The sequence below is a fragment of the Cetorhinus maximus genome, chromosome 14 (genome assembly GCF_964194155.1).
Source record: "Cetorhinus maximus chromosome 14, sCetMax3.hap1.1, whole genome shotgun sequence".
Classification (NCBI taxonomy): domain Eukaryota; kingdom Metazoa; phylum Chordata; class Chondrichthyes; order Lamniformes; family Cetorhinidae; genus Cetorhinus; species Cetorhinus maximus.
Window position 1 is genome coordinate 25,016,770 of NC_135892.1, and position 21,177 is coordinate 25,037,946.

Here is a 21,177-nt window from a genome sequence, read left to right on the forward strand (position 1 = left end):
CTTGACAGAGCTTCACAGTGCACATCCAGGCATTTCAAAGATGAAGATGCTTATGCAAAGCTATGTCTGGTTCCAAAATATGTGGATTATCTAAGGAGTAGAGAAACATTCCAACAACCAACAATTCCACCTGTAATTAATGTCGAACTTTTAATCCCTGAGGTGACAGATTGACCTAGAATAGGTATACCTGCTGTCTTTGTTGAATTACCTAATCCTGAATTGCCATTGTCTAAGGATGCCCCTGATGCTGCAGTTCCTGATCACGTCGATCCAGTGGGAGAATCTCAAGTCGTAGAGCTATGCTACTCTAACAAATTAGAAAACAACCTCAGGGACTTACGGCTGGATTTTCTGCACCTGCTTACCGCTGCGATCGTCTGGTCCCATCGTAAATCAATGGACTCCTGGCTGGGGCGCCACCCTGCCCACACGACGGGGTTGGAATATCCCGGCCTTAATCTTTAATTGCACGACCTCTGTATATATGTATATGTCGTGGATTAACATAATCTTTGTAAATAAGAAATGTAAAAAAAAAACTAAAAGTGGAGGACATATAGTGATTATAGGTATAACAGTTCCTACTGCCTTTAGGGGTCACGTGACTGTACTGACGAATGAGCCCTAAGTGCGGGTAATCTCAGGGGCGGAGCTGGTCGTGGACCTGGTTCAAGCATGTAGCTTCTAAATGAGTTCTGTAACAAAGTTATCTGTTTCAAGTAAGAAACTTATCCAGTACATCAAGTTTATTACAGTCAGAGAACTCAAGTGTGGGATGCTAATGCTGTGGCTGCGTTAAACAGGCAGGGCAAAGAGTGTGGGTTCCTGTCTCCTCGCTCTCTGCGGGTCCGTTGTACTGAAATTCCACCCATTGTTTTCGTTATCGATATTACGGTGACTGTGCTTTGCAGTACGTTCCTCCCTTGTTTACAATATGTAAGCTGAGCACTCTGCCCATTGCCTCTGTGCAAATAGATCTGGGGTCTTCTGTCTATTTGGCTCTGTGCTACATCACACAGTGCTTCATCCACAAGATCGCTACAATCCCAAATCTTACCGGGACACTTTGGAGGGCAAACTTAGGGCAATAAACACAAATTGGGAGGCTCAGAGTGAAATCTGAAAACTCATTGGCCCCTTTATCCACATACCAAAATTTCACCATGATTTGGCCAGGCAGATGGGTGGCTTTCTGAAGTATCTAATTCTAAATTAACCTCAGGAATTTATATCAATCTCAGACACCAAACTCGACTATAAATTTTGATTATTCAGCAAGTAGATAATGGTGAATTATTGTAATGTAACTTTGTAACCTCTTATTTATTTTGGGAATTAATGCTATGTAGTTATGCAGTTATTTGCATATGAAGTGGGGGGAAATTTAACTTTCGCCATTCAGTGAGAACAGGGCAGGCAGCAATTAGAATGCCCATGCAATGATTACCACCCTGTTTCCCATCAACTCCCACCCAGCATCATCTTCGGACCAGGAAGGTAATACGTGCAAATTGGCATTCTGCAAGCTGTGCTCTCAGCTCAGGCGCAGGTATTCTCCTAACCCATGCTGCAAAATTGCACTGTTAACTTGAACCATAAGGGAAACTGATCCAAACCAGGATGCTGTCATTACAAGGGGCTGTGAGCTCCTCCAGCAGCGACTACTCCATGGCTAGCTTTAGCGAAGAGATTGTACAATGTGCCCAGTCATCCAACTGTTCTGCAGTCCACTAAAATGCTCATTAGTTTGCAGTCTGTGCCCGAGGGGTGAAAAGCTCTGGAGCACTTGGTGGCACTTTCATGCCTCTGCGTTGCTTGAGTGGGCAGATAAGCTAGAGGCCCAACTGCAATCATATCAATGTGGCTGTGCCTGAACTGTCTCAGCTGCAGAGGAATGGTCACTTCATACAAGTTGTTCCTAATCTGTGGCCGCTTCCCTCCCCCACCACCCTCACCCCGCACGTGCTTGTGTGCTACCTTCAACCGCAGGGCAGCCTTTGCACCACCCCAACCCATCTCAACACTGAAGTCCAACAGGTGTCCCTCACAAGCGCTCCACAGCGTTACTGTGCACTCACCTCCGAGTTCCCCTCAAAGTGCAGCCCACCAAGTGCACCCTCTCTATATGTTGTGAAACATGTCGGTGTGTTTTCTTGCTGGCTTGGTTGGACGATCCATTGGTGGTGGGGGGCGGGGGAGGGGGGTAACGATTCTGGCAGGCTGGCCTTATAACGATGTGCTGATGTATTACAATGAGGTTCCCGACATCGGATGGCGGGAAACGTGGCCTGTGATCGACAGGCTGAGTGGACGATTGCAAACTGGCTTCACAACATTGTGAAACCGATTTTTGGCTTTCTCACCACAACTGTCCGCTCAAACTACCAAACACGCCTGACCCCAGCGGGCACGGACAATTCCACCCTCGGATTCTAAGAAACTTCATATAAACCTGCAATTGCTTCGTGATGATATGACTGCGACAATCTTTAGTGGGAGATCTGAAACAGATGCCTTCAAAATCTGGACCAGGGTCAAGTAAGGCTGTATGATAGTCCCCACATTATTTACAATCTACCCGACAGTGGCTATTCACCTCAACGAAGATCCAGTGCCCTCTGGTGTCTGGTGCCACCTAGATGGAACACCCTCTAAACTCAGTCGCATCTGTGACAAAATTAAACTGACCACCATAGACGTGTATGATTTACTGTTTGTAGATGACTGCAGTGTCATTACCCAGTCTGCACCTGATTTACAACCCACTCCGCATCTCTTCAGTTCTTCTTACAAGAGACTTAGCCTGTCCTTGAATGTTGACAAAACAAAACTCATATATGAAATGACACCTGGTCAGCTGAATATTCCACCTCCCATGTATGTTGAAGGAGAGACTCTGGAATGCATTGACCACCTTACATACCTTGGCAGTCACCTTTCTCAAAAGGCCACCGTTGACAAGGAGATCCAACACCGGATCAGCTGCATCAGCTCAGCCTTCTACACACTACAGCAGGAAAACTTTGGACAGCAGAGACATCCGCAAGTCCACAAAAGTCCTGGTGTACAGAGCAGTTGTTGTCGTCATTCTCCTGTACTGCAGTGAGCGCTGGACCGTGTATCAGCGACACATGAGAGCGTTAGAGAAATTCCATCGGTGATGTCTCCACTGCATCCTCTGGATTCAATGGGAAGACTATTGGACAAATGCTAGTGTCCTTCTTGAAGCCAGCTCCACAAGCATGCAGGCAAAACTCCTGTAAAATCAACGACCATGGACACTGTGTCCAGATGGCTGAAAAGCATCTTCTCTGCCAGGGCCTGTTTCCTCAGCTCTCAAATGGCCAACTTTCCAAAGAACAAAGAGGACAAAGAAAACATTGCAGACACTCTAAAGCTCTCCTCGAAGAGTGGCAGAATCGACATTAATGACTGGGAGGAGCTTGCTACCAATTGTTCAAAATGGTGACAACTTGCCCATCAAGCTGCATTACGCTTTGAGTCACAATGTCTTAATGATGAGGCAGCTCGGCCGCAGAGAAGCAAAGAAAAGGAAGCAAAACCTGCACTCCAGGTCCCACTACCGCATGGAGAATCTTGCCCCTTGTGCCCAAAGATCTGTGGGTCGAGAATCAGCCTGTTCACTCACTTGAAGACCCATGGCAGAAACTCTTGACCCTGAGTAGACTTCATCCTCGAATCGAGGGACAGCTGCCAATGATGAAATAGTTGATAGATTGTAACATGTTCTCTGAATTCTTCTTTGATAACTGGGAATTTAATTCAGTGTCTTGTGTATGTCTTGGAGGTTGGTAAAGCTTAAGCTACAACCTGAACTGGTTAATGTAAAACAGATCAAGCCAAATTTGGGCATCCCTCACACCTTGGCATAGAGTGGCTGATAAATCCCAGAGGAGAAGTGAAGGAGAAGAGGTTAAGAAGCTGATAGTGCCCTTGAGATTTTTTATCCAATGGTCTCAATAATTTGGGCTTCTGGTCAGGATTTGAATCTTTCAAGGCTTTAAGAGGCCCCAAACTGGGATTAACCTCTTAAAGCAAAAAATTTAATTTTTTGACTTGTGATTTACTTGTAAACCAATTAAGCCTAGCAGAGTGGATTCTTGCTGGATTTCTTGCTGTAACTGAAGGATAGAAGTGCCTGTTCAATTTTAAACTGTGCTGGTATTAATTTAAACAAGGCTGCGCTGACTATAGGGGGAAAGGATTGATCACTACCGGTAGAATGCAGAGTTGTCAGTAAATAAAAGTGGGTGGGGTTCATTACAACAAGCAGCTTAGAAAGTTAACACCACCACCTGGAAGTTCCCCTCCAAGTCACGCACCAACCTGACTTGGAAATATATCACTGTTCCTTCACTGTTGCTGGGTCAAAATCCTGGAACTCGTTCCCTCACAGCACTGCACTACATGGACTGCAGTGTTCAAGAGGGCAGATCACCACCACCTTCTTAAGGGCAATTAGGGATGGGCAATAAATGCTGGCCTAGCCAGCAACACCCACATCCCATGAATGCATAAAAAAAAGTCAATAGAAACATAGACAATTTACAACACAGAGACCATTTGGCCCATTGGGGCTGTGCCAGCTGATAAAGAGCTATCCAAACTAATCGCAGTTTCCAGCTCTTGGTGCAAAGCCCTTTAGGTCACCAACTTCAAGTCTGTATCCAGGTATTTTTATAAATGTGATCTAGGTTTCTATCTCTAGTCTTCATTGTATATTAATTGTGTTCAAATAGTAGTTTGGTAGTACAGAGCTTGAGTATTGTGAAAAAAGACATTTTGTCAAAGCTTTTTATCTTGCATCGTCAGGTCAATCGCACGAATACCAATGTCAGAGGAAGCAACAACTTTATACCATATGAGAAGACGGTGCTGAATAGTTGGCAAGTGTTCTCTGATTGGCAGAGGCATTGCCATGGAGAATGCACCAGTTAATGATGACTGACAGTTAATTGCCAAGCATTGTTTGAAATTTAAACTAGGTAGCTTGACTCTGATTAGTCTAGGCATTGCCCTGAGGAATGAACCAATGAATGGCTATCACTTATTTCATTTAGCTGAAACGGGTGCAAAATGTGTAGATGTTCTTTCTGTCTGCAAAGAACGTGGCCCAGTGTAGCTTTCAGGACACACAAATGCACCACACTGTGAGCCCGAATGACAATCTTAATTCTTAAAAATTCTTTCATGGGTTGTGGGCATCACTGGCTTAGCCAACATTTATTGCCACCTGTAATTGCCCTTGAGAAGATAGTGGTGAGCTGCCTTCTTGAACTGCTGCAGTCCATGTGGTGTAGGTGCACCCACAGTGCTGTTAGGAAGCGAGTTCCAGGATTTTGACCCAGCGGCAGTGAAGGAATGGCGCTCCAGTTCCAAGTCAGGATTGTGAGTGGCTTGGAGGGGAATTTGCAGGTGGTGGTGTTCCCATCTATCTGCTGCCCTTGTCCTTCTAGATGGTAGCGGTCGTGTGTTTGGAAGGTGCTGTCTAAGGAACTTTGATGAATTCCTGAAGTGCATCTTGTAGATGGTACACACTGCCGCTGCTGTGTATCAGTGATGGAGGGATTGAATGTTTGTGGATGGAGTGGCAATCAAGCAGGTCGCTTTGTCCTGGGTGGTGTTGAGCTTCTTGAGTGTTGTTGGAGCTGCACTCATCCAGGCAAGTGGAGAATATTCCATCGCACTCCTGACTTGTGCCTTGTAGGTAGTGAACAGGCTTTGGGGAGTCAGGAAGTGAGTTACTCACTGTAGAATTCCTAGCCTCTGACCTGCTCTTGTAACCACAGTATTTACATGGCTAGTCCAGTTCAGTTTCTGGTCAATGGTAACTCCCAGAATGTTGATTGTGTGGGGGATTCGGTGATGGTAATGCCATTGAATGTCAAGGGGCGATGGTTAGATTTTCTTGTTGGAGATGGCCACCGACTGGCACTTGTGTGGCATGAATGTTACTTGCCACTTGTCAGCCCAAGCCTGGATATTGCCCAGGTCTTGTTGCATTTGGACATAGATTGCTTCAGTATCTGAGGAGTTGCGAATGGTGCTGAACATTGTGCAATTGTCAGCGAACATCCCCATTTCTGACCTTATGACCTTCTGACCTTCCAAACCCATGACCACTACCATCCATAAGGACGTGGGCAGCAGATAGATGGGAACACCACCACCATAGACTGGCATCTATGATGCTGGGGACCTCCGGAGGAGGCCAAGATGGCTCATCCACTCGGCACTTCTGGCTGAAGATTGTTGCAAATGTTTCAGCCTTATCCTTTGCACTGATGCGCTGGGCTCCCCCATCATTGAGGATGAGGATATTAGTAGAACCTCCTCCTCCAGTGTGTTGTTTAATTGTCCACCACCGTTCACGACTGGATGTGGCAGGACTGCAGAGTTTAAATCTGATGCATTGGCTGTGGGATCACAGCGGCTGTGCCCAATTAACTGCGGGATCATTCTCCCTGATGGAAAACCCTCCTTCGGATTAAGGCAGAGGGTGGAAGGGGCTGGCAATGTATCCACCTGAGGCCCAGGATAAGTGAGGGTCCCAGGCCACAGGTACGTGAGGGTGGGATAGGGGTCATTTTATAAGGAGGCACAGAAACTTTTTAAAACAGGTAAAATACACCTCACTAGAAAGATAATGGGTGGGCTGGATCAAATTAAAAGCCCGATGAAGATTGAAGGATTGAAAGATTATTTTGTGCATTTGTTATCTATGCCAAATAATAAAGTGGATACTGAACTGCCAGTAGCAGGATTTCAATTAGGCTCATTAATGAGCCAATTGCCACCCATTATCCTCAAGCCCTATGCATTTTTGGTGGTGGCGCAGGAATTAAATGGGAGCCAAACAGTTTTCCATTGCTTCTCGAAGGCCGCTCAGCAAACTATGTCCGGTTTGCCGGAGAGGTCAATAGGTAAGAGGCTTAAATTTCATGTAACTGGCAAGAAAGATAGGGAGAGAGTTGAGGGGAATTCTTTTCACCCAGCGAGTGGGTCCCACGTTATAAGGCATTCAGTGCCAGACTGAGGGACCTGACTTTGGGAAAGGGAGTGGGCTGAGGAAAGCCATCCCTGCCTTTGCCTTCACCTACCAGCGCCTCCCATCTTGCATGATGCCCACCACATGATCCCCATCCCGCCCTCACTTATCTGTGACCTGGGACCCTCACTTATCCTTGGCCTCCGGTAGGTGTTTGGCAGCAGCTGCTACTGCTCCCCCATTGCACAGAAGGCAATGACAAACTGCCGGCCTCTGATCAGCCGGCAGCTCTCGACAGGCGGGACTTCTGCCACCAGGGGTCCTGAACCCTGGGGAAGGCCCGCAACTGTCCACTTAAGTGCCCGAAGGGCCTCCCCCATGGGACTGACGGTGGTTTCCTGTCGGTTCTCCAATTGGTGGGCAAGACCCCTGTCGGTCTGACTAAATGCAGCCTAACATCTAGCATTTCAGGCAGTGAGTTCTAGACCTCACCACTCTCTGGGTGAAAAGAATTCTCCTCAACTTTCTTCTAATCTTAAACAAAAACAGAATTACCTGGAAAAACTCAGCAGGTCTGGCAGCACTTTTTTTTTCTTCTAATCTTTCTTGCCAGTTTACATGAAATTTATGCCCCTTACTTATTGACCTCTCTGCTGCTGGGAATATTTCTTCCCTAACCATTCTACCTAGGCCCCTCATAATTTTATATCTCCCCTCAACCTTCTCTGTTCCAAAGAAATTAACCCCAGCCTATCCAATCTTTCCTCATTGCTAAAAATCTCCAGTCCTGCAACATCTTCAAAAATTTATCTGTACCCACTGTAGTGCATTCACATCCTCCCTGTAATGAAGGTATATATTATTCATTTATGTTCCAAACATACAGTTAAAAATGCAGACAGCAAAATACAAACTAAAATGTTGATTGGACAAACCCTTAATAAACTTATCTTATCTAAATTGTAAAGATCTCGGAGAAGTAATTAAAGCTTAGGTATAAAAGATAACAGCAATAGGAACCCAGGCTTTAGAAATAGTGGACCAGGAAAATGTATGCAAGGTATGTAAGGAGGAGAGATACTTTTTCAAACAGATAAAATATGCCTTTCTAGAAAGATAATGGGTGGAATTTTCTGTGCCCACTGGTGTCAAGCATGTTAGGTGGCGTGAGCGGACAATATGGCGAAAAGGCCAAAAATCGGTTTCATGATGTTGTGGAACCAGATCACGATCGTTTGCTCCACCCACCGATGGCGGGCCGCGTTTCCTGGCACCGGACGTCAGGAACCTCATTGTAATCCATCAGCATTTCATTGTTAGCCTGCCGGACTCATTCCTCGACTCCCTGGATCCACCCACGTCGACATGATTGCACGCTGACGTGTCTCACAATAGCATGTAAAAGGTGTGCACTTGGCAGGCTGCACGTTGAGGGGAACATGGGGGTGAGTGCACGGTAATGTTGTGGAACTCTCCTGAGGGAGGCCTGTTGGACTTCAAGTTTGAGGCAACTTTGCTGGGGTGGGGGCAAAGGCTGCCCTGTGGTTGAAGGTAGCGTGCAAGCACATGCAGGTGGGAGGTACGGTGAGCGAGGGGAGCGTTAGGAACACCTTGTATAAAGTGACCATACCTCTGCAGCTGAGACAGTTCAGGCGCAACCACATTGATATGCTTGGAGTCAGGCCTCTAGCTTATCTGCCCACTCAAACAACGCAGAGGCCTGAAAGTGCCGCCAAGTGCTCCAGATCTTTTCACCCCTCGGACACTGACTGCAAACTAATGAGTGTTTTAGTAGATTGCAAAACAGTTGGACGACTGGGCACATTATACAATCTCCTTGCTAAAGCTGGCCATGGAGCAGTCACTGATGGAGTCACTCACAGCCTTTTGTAATGTCAGCATCCTGGCTTGGACCAGTCTCCCCCAAGCTAACAGCGCAGCCTTGCTGCACGGGTTAGGAGAATGCCTGTGTGTGAGCTGAGAGAACAGCATGCAGTCCAATGGGCAAAGCTGCTACCAATCGGTCAGGTGGATTGGGGCGGAGGAAGGTGGGATTTCGGGCAGCCATGCAGCGTACTAAACTCTGGCCATCCAAGTGGTGGCCAACACTCTTGGGATGCGTTAAGGGGCCTTCAGGCTTAACCAAGAGAGGGTCTAGGTACACCCATGCTTACCCACGCATCGTTCTCTTTCACCCTGCAGGAAGAGTACATCAGGAGCATGGAGCCTGGTGAACTAGCTGTATGCCTTGTGGCTTACAGAGAACAAAGACAATGGAGAAGGGAGTGACTGAGGTGCCTGGCTGTGCAAAGGGAGAAGCAGCACCCTCAGGAAGAGGGGGCAGCTGGGGCTCCTGCACACGCTGCTGAAGAGCCACAGCGAGCCAAGCCAGACCCAGGGTCTATAGACGCCGCTGTTCATTCCTGCAGGTGACCGAGAACCACTGTTACCGAAGACTGCGCATGTCTAAGCAACTGGTCAGTCACATCTGCCAGCTACCGCAGGATTTGGCGCCATGGGGACATGGAGGGCATCCACTGGCAGTGGCTGTGAAAGTGACCGTGATGCCCAATTTCTATGCCAGTGGCTCCTTTCAGGGCTCCACAGGTGACCTCTGTGGGATATCACAAGCCTCTGCCCACAAATGCATCCATGAGGTCACAGATACCATCTTCACAAGGGCACACAACTTTGTGCATTCCGCCCAGGACCAAGACAGCCATGATGCAGGAGCGATTGAATTTGCCCAGGTCTCAGGTTTCCCACAGGTGCAGGGTGCCATCGACTGCACTCATGTGGTGCTCAGATCACCCTCACAACACGCGGTCAACTATGCCAACTGCAAGGAGTTCCATTCGCTGAATGTGCAGCTGGTGTGTGACCACCAGAAGCACATCCTGCAGGTGTGCACGTGGTTTCCAGGGATTGTGCACAACTCCTACATTCCTAGTCAGTCACAGATCCCTGACATCTTCCAGGGTCCACAGAAGCTGCAGGATTGGCTCCTCGGGAACAAGGGCTACCTGCAGAGGCCGTGGCTGATGCCACCCATGCGGTGGCCTCAGACTGCAGCAGAGCGAGGGTATAATAAGACTCATCCTGCAACTTGTAACTTGGTGGAGTAAACCATCAGGATGTTGAAAATGGGGTTCCGGTGCTGGACTGGTCTGGAGGAGCCCTGCAATATAGTCCGCAGAGGGTGTCACGAATCAGCGTCGCCTGCTGCGTCCTTTACAACCTGCCGCTGCAACAGGGAGAGGAGCTGGCTGAGGAGGAGATGCAGGGGCTGGAGGTATCCTCGGAGGAAGAGGGTGTCGATGATGATGGGGGTGAGGAGGTTCTCGAAGGTGATGATCACAGAAATGAGACCCTTGCACTGGCCAGTGCTCAGGAGGCCCTCATAGCTGCTAGATTTGTAGAGGATGATGACGACATGCACTGAGGAGACACCAGAGATCCTCATGTTGCATCTATGAATGTTTGACTCCAGTCTGGCTTATGGCAGCGTACATACCCTCTGTGATAATGCTCCTGTCATGGACACACAGTGGAGGCCCTAATAGTCGCTTGATTGCAGGAGGATGATGACGACATGAAGTAAAGACACCCCATAGATCTTCACACAGCCTTTGAGAATGTCTGACTCCTGTCTGGCCTAGGGCAGCTCGCTTGTGCTCTGTGACCAGAGTCATAGCATAGAGACGCAGCTATGGAGCTTTAAAAGCATCTGATACTTTCTCCACCTTCAGCACTTGACCCCTTTAGGAGGACAGCATCACCTGTCACAGATGCTGAAGAGAGGGGGGTCAGTCCAACCTTAAATGTGCTGAGAGAACAGAGAGAATGACAGAACTCTGTGGTGCCTGCCCATGACATTCTGGCAGCAATGACAAGCACCATCGAGGTGCAGGCATCACTAATATGTCCAGGGAGTGTGAGGCTGAACCATCACTTTGGCCTGAAGGCTGCACAAAGCACAGGGAAGAGGCCCTGGACTGAGACACCTGCCTTTATCTTGTGCAGAAAGGTTTCACATCTGAGTGACACGAATACTGCTCATCGGAACAAGGAGCCACAGGCAGGGAGACATTGTTGAGAGTTTACTTACATTATGTACAAGTGGTTAACACCCATACCCAGGCTATGCTTCCTGATTGGTCTCAGCTGCAGCTGGTTACTGCTGAGCTGTGTGCTGTTGCTGTGGTTGTGCTTGGTGCTGGCTGTGGCTGTTCCTGCTGCTGTGAGATTTCCAGTGGCTGTTCCTGCTGCTGTGGAATTTCCAGTGGCTGTTCCTGCTGCTGTGGAATTTCCAGTGGCTGTTCCTGCTGCTGTGGAATTTCCAGTGGCTGTTCCTGCTGCTGTGGGATTCTCTGTTGCTGTTCCGGCTGCTGTGGGATTCCCTGTTGCTGTTCCTGCTGCTGTGGGATTTCCAGTGGCTGTTCCTGCTGCTGTGGGATTTCCTGTGGCTGTTCCTGCTGCTGTGGAATTTCCTGTGGCTGTTCCTGCTGCTGTGGGATTCTCTGTTGCTGTTCCAGCTGCTGTGGGATTTTCTGTGGCTGTTCCAGCTGCTGTGGGATTTCCTGTGGCTGTTCCTGCTGCTGTGGGATTTCCTGCGGCTGTTCCTGCTGCTGTGGGATTCTCTGTTGCTGTTCCAGCTGCTGTGGGATTTCCTGTGGCTGTTCCAGCTGCTGTGGGATTTCCAGTGGCTGTTCCTGCTGCTGTGGGATTCTCTGTTGCTGTTCCAGCTGCTGTGGGATTTCCTGTGGCTGTTCCAGCTGCTGTGGGATTTCCAGTGGCTGTTCCTGCTGCTGTGGGATTTCCTGTGGCTGTTCCTGCTGCTGTGGGATTTCCTGTTGCTGTTCCTGCTGCTGTGGGATTTCCTGTGGCTGTTCCTGCTGCTGTGGGATTTCCTGTTGCTGTTCCTGCTGCTGTGGGATTTCCTGTTGCTGTTCCTGCTGCTGTGGGATTTCCTGTGGCTGTTCCTGCTGCTGTGGGATTTCCTGTTGCTGTTCCTGCTGCTGTGGGATTTCCTGTGGCTGTTCCTGCTGCTGTGGGATTTCCTGTGGCTGTTCCTGCTGCTGTGGGATTTCCTGTGGCTGTTCTTGCTGCTGTGGGATTTCCTGTGGCTGTTCTTGCTGCTGTGGGATTTCCTGTGGCTGTTCTTGCTGCTGTGGGATTTCCTGTGGCTGTTCCTGCTACTGGGGGATTTCCTGTGGCTGTTCCTGCTACTGGGGGATTTCCTGTGGCTGTTCCTATTATTGTGTTGCTGCCTTCTGTCAAGTCTTCTTCCATCCTCTGTGTTGCTGGGACCTGGAGCCTGCAGGGCCTGAGGCCTGGAGGGGAGGGAGGGAGAGAGAGAGAGAGAAAGGGGGAGTGAGAAAGGGGCTCAGTGTGGTTAGGATGTTTCTGGCAGTCAACACCTTGGAGGCCACCGCCCAGAGGATCATACTTTCCAACGTCCCGCCCTTTGTCCCCAGTGGGCTCCTCCTCCCCCACCTCCATCAACTGGGGTTAGGTGAGGGGTTGTGCCAATCTCACTCACCTTAAGGATGTGTCCCTCCGACACATCACTCCATAAGAAGGCATGGAGGCAGACCCGCCAGCTGGAGGTGGCCCCCCAGAACCTCCAAACCCGCCCCGATCCCCAGACCCCTGAGAACTTGGGGATAAAAACATCATCTGGCCCCGGCAACATGTCCATGTATGCTCCCGAGCCAGTGTGTGCCTCAGTGCCTTGTGCTGGGCCTGGCATCATCCCCGCGTGGGTTCCCGGGTCTGGCGGCGGTGGGGTGTGTAACCCCAAGCTGGTGGTCCTATTAAAGAGGGTGGACCTGCCCAAACTCCAGAGAGCCGTCAGAGAGCCACTGCTCAGGAATCTGCGCTCCGCCCTTTTCAGTGGCTGGCGGAGAAGAGGGCTGTGTCTGCCGGGGTGACCAGGATCAGGGACGTGCTGGGTGGCGGAGGAGTGGGCTGGATGCTACCGCAGGATCTGAAGAATTGCGCGTCCGTGGATGTCCGGCTCACAGCCAGTGCCATTCAAGACCTTAGGACGGCCGTGCTCGGCCCTGACGTCATACTGGGACTTGAGGTGGCACAGGTGCGAGGTGGTCTTCCGTCTGAGCACACCAAGCCTCGAACCCTTCCTTGGGAGCCAGTGCCCCGCAACCTGAGTCGCCTCGCGGAAATGCTCTCTGTGCCCTTTAGCACAACGTGGAGGGGTTTCCTGTATGGGCCGCTGCTGCACACCTTTCACTTCCTTGCCCTCACCCGCTGCCTGGACATGCCCTGGTGTGCCTTGTTGCCATCCAGCGTTGGAGGTCCACAACGGGGGGCCCTCTACAGAGGTGACCTCCCACTTTCCATTGGGGACCTGGGGTGGAGGGTGTTGCATGCAGCAGTCCCATACAATCGTAAGTTGTATCGGTCCACAGACTCCCAAGATACCTGCGTCTTTTGCAGCCTTGTGGAGCCCGTGGACCATGTCTATATTGGGTGTTGCGAGCTGCACTCTCATTTCAGCTATTTAAAAAAACCATCCCACCCGACTGTCTGTCCCTGTTCCGCGGGTATGTTTGTGGCTGGGTGTCCCTGGAGAGGGAGAACGCGGAGTTTGCCAGGACTGTCGAGACCTTCCGTGCCTGGTGGGCACCGTGGGGACTAGGGTGTTTTATTGACCCTGTTAATCACATTTTGGTTTAATGTTTGCAAGTTTTCTTCAAGTTTTGCCTTTGTTTTTGCAGTTTCCCTTTAAGAGACTGCTTTTTGCTTTGTCCCTGATTTTGTTCATTTAGTTTATTTGGTTGACTCAAAAGATTTACAGGACCAGTGCGGATCATCGCCGGGCAGCTGGATAGCTCTATTTTCAAAGTCCATGAGGAACTTGATTTCAGACATTCCTCCATCGGTCAGCGGCCTCTCCCTTTTGTTGTGTACCAGCTTGTCCTACATGAATAGAGATAGAGTGAGTGAATTCAGGACGCCTGCCAGGCCAGATGATAAGTATTCCTGGCATGTGTGGGTGGTGAGTTGTCCCATGGACGGGATGAGGACAATGAAGGTGTGTGTGAGAGAATGAATGGTGATGTCCTTTGAACCGGCAGTGAGGGCCCTGTGGATGTGTGATGAGTTTGTGAGTGTGTGAGTTGAGAGTGATGAGAAAAGTGACTTACCCTGGTGGAACAGAGGTGATCATTCATCCTCTTGCAGCACTGGATGGCTTTCCTCCTTTGACGCTGGCGCTGACCACCGCAGGCACCGCCTCCCAAACCAGACTGGTGATGTTGCTGCCCATCCTGCGGCCAGAGCGGGGGTAGAGGACATCACAGCGGGCCTCCACTGCATCCAAAAGGCACTCAAAAGATGTTTTACCCGCCCGCTACCACACTGAATGCAAATCTGGGACGATTCTGCACAACAGGTAGAGTGGGTCAAACTAAATGCCTGAAGATCGAAGAATTGAAAGATTATTTTGTTCATAAATTACCTATGCCAAATTATGAAGTGGATATAGGCAGATTTACTTAACGTGTATAGACTGCCAATGTGACTGGGATCCTGCCATGTGAGAATCACCACCCGCTTGCCTCAACTTCATGGGATGCAAAGTTCCATTTAATATTATCTGACCTCATTCCAATATGGAATCGGTGTGGGACATTAGGTATGGGGCTAATGGAAAAGAGTAGCCTGGGTTGAGGGGGTGAGCATGAAGCAACAAGACATAAGAAAACAGGTTCAACCATATAGAAAGACAAAATGCAAAACCCGCGTTGATGGCCCCAGGCCAAGCTATGCTGAATACAAATATAAGATTAATTCAGGACTTGCATCCAACTAAGGAGAGAACTTCAAAGAATCTTAAGCAGCAGGCAACCCAGAGGAATTTAAACTTAAACAATAGTTAAGAAAGGGAGAACTGGAACTCATATAACAGTTCAGCCCGCCAGAATGGGATTTCACACAACAGTTAAACTGGGTTCACCATGCTGCTATTTCAGAGAGAAAAGAGTAAGGTAAGGCAGCCAATTCATCCACATCAGTTTACAAGGGTGAGGTTGAATGAGTCCTGCAAACAATGGATAAAGAGTTTAATCTGTTAATAGATTTGCTATCTGATACTGTTAACATATCAGCTATCTAAATACTAATTCTAAATGAAACCTCAATGCCAGGCACTAATCTCAACTGTAAATTTATAATTAGCAAGCAGTTAATACTGAATTACTGTGACGTAACTAACATTTTTTTATTTGCTCAAGGGATATGGGTGTTGCTGGCAAAGTCAGTAATCATTGCCCATCCCTAATAACTGCGACTGTAACCTCTGCTATTCATTTGTTCATTAACCCTATCTTCTACTTGCCTGCATACTTAGTTGTTGAAGTCAAATATCACTAATTTACTCCTTCACCTCTCACTCTTTTATTCTCTCCATTTTCCTCCTGTTCTCTTTCCACTCTCTGCCTCCATCTCTCAGTTTCTCTCACTCTTCACTTTATTGGTTTTGGTGGGCTAAGAATAGCATAGCCAGGGGGTGTTGGGATGTCACAAAAACAGAAAATGCTGGAAAAACTCCACAGGTCTGGCAGCATCTGTGGAGAGAGAAACAGAGTTAACGTTTCAGGTCTGTCTGACCCTTCTTCAGAGCAGTATTGGGATGTACTTGGGATAGGTAAGCTAGAAGGAACTGCAAAGCATTCAGGATAGGTAGATGGGTGGGTGCATTGAGATGAATTCAGGATTAATAGGAAGTACATGGGTGAGCAAACAGAACACAGGCCACCATTGGGCTGAAATGGCTAGAAGCTGGATGGACTCAAAGGAACACAGGTAAAGGGCTATTGAAGGTAGCATGGAAAATCTTCCTCTTGCCACATATAAGGCAGACAAAGCACATGCCCATGTTTCTGTAGCTAGCTTTTCCTGAAGCAGGTCACTAGCCTGTCACCAGAAACTATAGCTTGAAGGGCACCTCTACATCAAGCACAACTGACCAAGAGACTCTCCCACTCTTACCACCTATCACAGGCATATTGGAAGGATTTATAGGCTGACAATCTGCCTTTTTGGCCACATTATAAACACACCTTCCACAGCCGTCAAGTCCAGAGTGGGACTCAAACCCAGAGCTTTCAGCTTAGAGGTAGGGATGCTTCCCACTGCACCACAAGACCTCCACATATGGAGGATAGGACTTTAGCAAGGTCAAGGATTCTGCTGATGACCTTTTTATGGTTTAGTTACTGCCTCTCTTACCAGTAAAATTCCAGTTGGGGCTGGACTCAAGACAGCAGCTTAAACCAACTTCAGAAATTCTTTGGCACAATTTAAGGCGACATATCCCTGATCATTAGTTTGGGACCGATAGATTTTTTTTAACCAAGATCAGATCATTTTCACCTGCTTGTTTGTTTCTCATTGCTACTTACTACCGGCTTAAAGATTCATTTAATTTTAGCTCATTAAAATGATTGATGGATGATTTAATAGGTAAGACCTTAGTGTAAATTTTAACCTGGAGGAGACTTCAGGCAGGCTGGAGAGTGTAGCAAAGTGTAACACTCACTCACCCACCTGCGTTTCAGGCCTAGCATGTTTCAACTCCCAGGCCTTATTTAAATGCCACAGGTACACTTCCTACCTGGAAAGGACAGGAAAAGGCCACAGGGCAGTTGGGAGCTGCTGAAAATCAGGCTGTCAAACCATCCTCCTGTTAGCCAGCAAGGAATGGGTTTTTGGGAGGATCTAGCAGGAGAGAAGGGAGCTTGGGGACAGGAGGCTGTGACTTTCTTATGGGGCTGAGAGAAGCAATCCTGCGTCTGCCGGTCAACAAAGGACATATTTTGTCTTGGCATCTTCATCCATCCCATTGGCTGCCGACCTGTCAAAGCCTGTCCGGGAGTTACAGCAGTTCCTCTGTTTTCCAGTTACAATACCATCAATGGACCCCAGTTTGTGTACCTGAGACTCAGACCTGCAATAGGCAGGTACCTTGTCCGCCTGCAGAACCCTAATATCAATGACAGTGTGACAGGGAAACAAATTAGCCGTAGTCCACAAAGGACCACAGGCATCTCTCTCCATTAGGAAGAAACCATTGGTTATAACTGGAGGGGCACCACTCTGCAAGTGTGGGGCAAGGCAGTGAGGCAGGCCTCCATGTACTACCACAGCTGGTATGGGGATTGAGCCCATGCTTAATTGGCATCATTCTGTAACACACTGTAGCTATCTCGCCAACTGAGCTCAACAAGAAGTAAGTAAACCACTCATAAATAGTGAGGAGGAAAGCCTTAGGTTACAGGACGATATAGATGGGCTGGTAAGATGGGCAAAGCAGCAGCAAATGGAATTTAATCCTGAGAAGTGTGAGGTGATGCATTTTGGGAGGACTAACATGACAAGGGAATACACAATGAATCTGTAGGACCCTAGGAAGTACAGAGGATTAGAGGGACCTTGGTGTACATGTCCATAGATCCCTGAAGGCAGCAGCACAGGTAGATAAGGTGGTTAAGAAGGCATATGGGATACTTGCCTTTATTAGCCGAGGCATAGAATATAAGAGCAGGGAGGTTATGTTGAAGCTGCAAAAAACACTAGTTAGGCCACAGCTGGAGTACCATGTGTAATTCTGGTCGCCACACAATAGGAAGGATGTGATTGCACTGGAGAGGGTGCAGAGGAGATTCACCAGGATGTTGCCTGGGCTGGAGCGTTTCAGCTGTGAAGAGAGACTAGATAGGCTAGGATTGTTTTCCTTAGAGCAGAGGAGGCTGAGGGGGACCTGATAGAGGTATACAAAATTATGAGCGGCATAGATAGGTTAGATAGGAAGAAACTTTTCCCCTTAGCAGAGGTGTCAATAACCAGGGAGCACAGATTTAAGGTAATGGGCAGGAGGCTTAGAGAGGATTTAAGGAAACATTTTTTCACCCAGAGGGTGGTTGGAATCTGGAACAGACTGCCTGAGGGGGTGGTAGAGGCAGGAACCCTCACAACATTTAAGAAGTAATGAAATGCCACAGCAGACAGGGCTATGGGCCAAGTGCTGGAAAATGGGATTAGAATAGATAGGTGCTTGATGGCCAGCATGGACACGATGGGCCGAAGGGCCTGTTTCACTGCTGTATAACTCTATGACTATTTTTAACAGTCTATGTTCCCAGAGTGGATAGGGTTAAAAACCAAACGCCTTGCTTTGTTTCAGACAAAAGCTCATCCTCACAATATAGAAATGTGATCCTGTCATATGTGAGACCTTTAATAATCATGTCTTGATGCTCAAGGCACTAGACACAGGATTCCAGTGCAACACTGAGGGAAAGTTGTATTGTTGGATGTGCTGCTTATCAGTTAAACCCGGACGTACACATCGCCTCTCTCAGGCATGTGTAAAATATTTCACAGCATTATTTGGACTAGGGTAGTTCTCCTCAGTGTCCTGGCCGACATGTATCCCTCAAGGAACACCTAAAATAAATGACCTGCTCATTCAATTCATTAATTTTCATTAGCTGGCTGCTGCATTAATAAAGCAATTACTGTATGCTTCATTGGCTATCGTGCCATTTGAACCACCTGAGCCTGTGAAAGACACATAAGTAAAAGTCTTTTTTTCTCCTTTAGACACAAACTTTTAATAATATGCAATCTGGTGTTTGAATGTACACCCTACTGTAAAGTTGCACAGGAATATTTGATTCAGATCCTGGGCTTGGCCCCTACTAATAATTTGTCATGAATAAGTTCCGCTTGGTGGAGGGCCTCTCTTTCTTTTTGTTGCCTTTGGGAAACACATGGATTTTCCACGGAGAAGAAATGGAGGTCAGTAACCTTGCTGCCTCAGGCCTCCATGCACCCCACGAAATCTGGAACTCTAGCGAGTAGAGTGCGGCATGGACCTGGAGTAAGTGCAGCATTAGCTTTACAACTGGGGTTTGGGGAGGGCCTTCCCTTCTTCACCTGAAGGCCTCACATTCCAGTCTCTCTGCCCCTGTGTGGCTCTCTTTTTAAAAAATATTCTTTCATGGGATATGGGTGTCGCTGGCTGGGCCAGCACTTACTATCCAGCCCTAATTGCCCTTGAGAAGGTGGCAGTGAGCTGCCTTCTTGAACCGCTGCAGTCCATGTGGTGTAGGTACACCCACAGTGCTGTTAGGAAGGGAGTTCCAGGATTTTGACCCAGCGACAGTGAAGGAATGGCGATATACCTCCATGTCAGGATGGTGAGTAGCTTGGAGGGTGGTGTTCCCAACTGTCTATTGCCCTTGTCTTTCTAGACGGTAGCAGGTTTGGAAGGTGCTGTCTGAGGAGTTTTAGTGAGTTCTGGGGTTTGAACTGGCACTTGGCAAAGAACTGGGAAAGCCTATAAGTGTCTCAAGAGCACTTGAATATGATCAAGGTATTTCAGATTCCCCACTCCCCACATCCCCCTGCAACCAGGAAAACCTCTGGGACTCAGGAACTTTTGGCTGCTGCTCTCCAGAAACTGGTGTTGGCTACCAGGGCACTCCTCTCAGTGCAAGGCTTTGCAAATGCCAAAAAGGCCGGGAAGATTGAGTTCTCTTCAGTGCATTGCACCTCCATGCATTGAGCTAGTATTCTCTCTCCCAAGGAGGGCAATCAACTGACTGCTTCTGTTATGAATTGGTCGAAAATTTTCTCAAATTTATGGATCTGTTTTTGGAACGGCGTAAGTCACCCATATGGGAAATGACTGGGCAAAACAGAAGCAACCGGTAAAATCGGTAACATCTGGGCTGCTCCTACTTTCTTACCTGAAATGTGTTTCGATCCTATCTCGCCCGACCTTCTGGCTCTAGCTGGGTGCGATGCGGGCAGTGCAGAGCACCCCCAGGCCTTGCACCGAGGACAGCTCAGTCAGACGTAAGGAGACCATGCTCCCTTCTTTATGGCACAACCTGCTATAAACCAACTAAAGGTCCAGCCAGGGTCTTTGACAGGCCAGGGAGAAGCTAAGTGTATAAGGTAAGTGGGGTCTGGATTTGGTGGTTTGGTTGGGTGGGGGGGTTGGGGGGTGTTGGGTTGTGCTTAGAGGTGGGGTCGGGCTTTGAGAGTGTTCGGGTCAGGCCTTGGGGAGGGGGTTGTTGGGTCAGATTGGGCCTCGCGTGTGGGGGTGGTTGGGTTGGGCCAGGCCTCGTGGGCGTTCGGGCCTCAGTGGGAGGAGTTGGGCTAGGCCTCGGGTTGGGGGGGGTGGTGTCGTGTCAGGCCTCGGGTTGGGCAAGGTCGGGTTGAGCCTCAGCGGGTGGGTTAGATTGGTTGGGCCTCTGTGGTTGAGGCGGCTGGGCCTTGTTGGGGGTGGGACTTAGGCATAGCCTAAACCTGGGGATGGTGGTCAGGTCAGGCTTCGGGGAGCGGCAATCGTGTCTGGTTGGGGCTCATGGAGCAGGGAATCGGTAGAGGGTCAAGTCAGGCCTTGGGGTGGGGGGATCGGGCTGGGCATCAAGAAGGGTTGGGTCGGGTCAGGTCTTGATGGAGGAGTGGGCAGTGCAGTGAAAGTCAGGAGTTGGGCCTTGGATGGGGGGTGGGGGCAAGTGTCGGTGTGGGGGGAAAGAGTCCTGAGGGGGAAATACAGTTGGCTGGGGGCGGATGAAGTCCCCATGGTGGGGAGTCCCATGGGGGGGAATGCTGTGGGCATGGGGATTCCTGTGGGGGCAGGGAGACTTTGTGGCAGTGGTTAGTCCCTGTTGGGGGGGGGGTGCTAGTTGGGGGGGCGGAGGGTGTCCTGTGGTGGGTTGGTGCGGGTCAGTACAACAGTTACCCAGAAGCTAGAAGTGATTTTAATTCTTCTGCCTTTTTCTGGGTAACTATTGATGTAACACAGTCAGGGCCACCCGAAGTTTCCGATTTAAATCGCATCTTCAGATGGTTCCCAGTGCAGGGCAACAGCACAGGGTAAGTTTTCACCTCCGGGCAATCGCCATGCAAACCTCCCTGGAAGCGGTGTGGTGGGGGGTTGTGAGTGGGGGTGGGAGGGGCGCTGGGGGTTCCCTAGCACATCTTTGGGGTACCCCCAGTTACTCTGCCCTGGAGCTCAGAAGTTATGGCCTATTAAACTGGTGATTTGTTACTCAGTTAATGAGTGTATTCAGAAAGGAACTAAAGTGCTTGATCTCATCTGCATTTTAGCTATTCATCCCCAA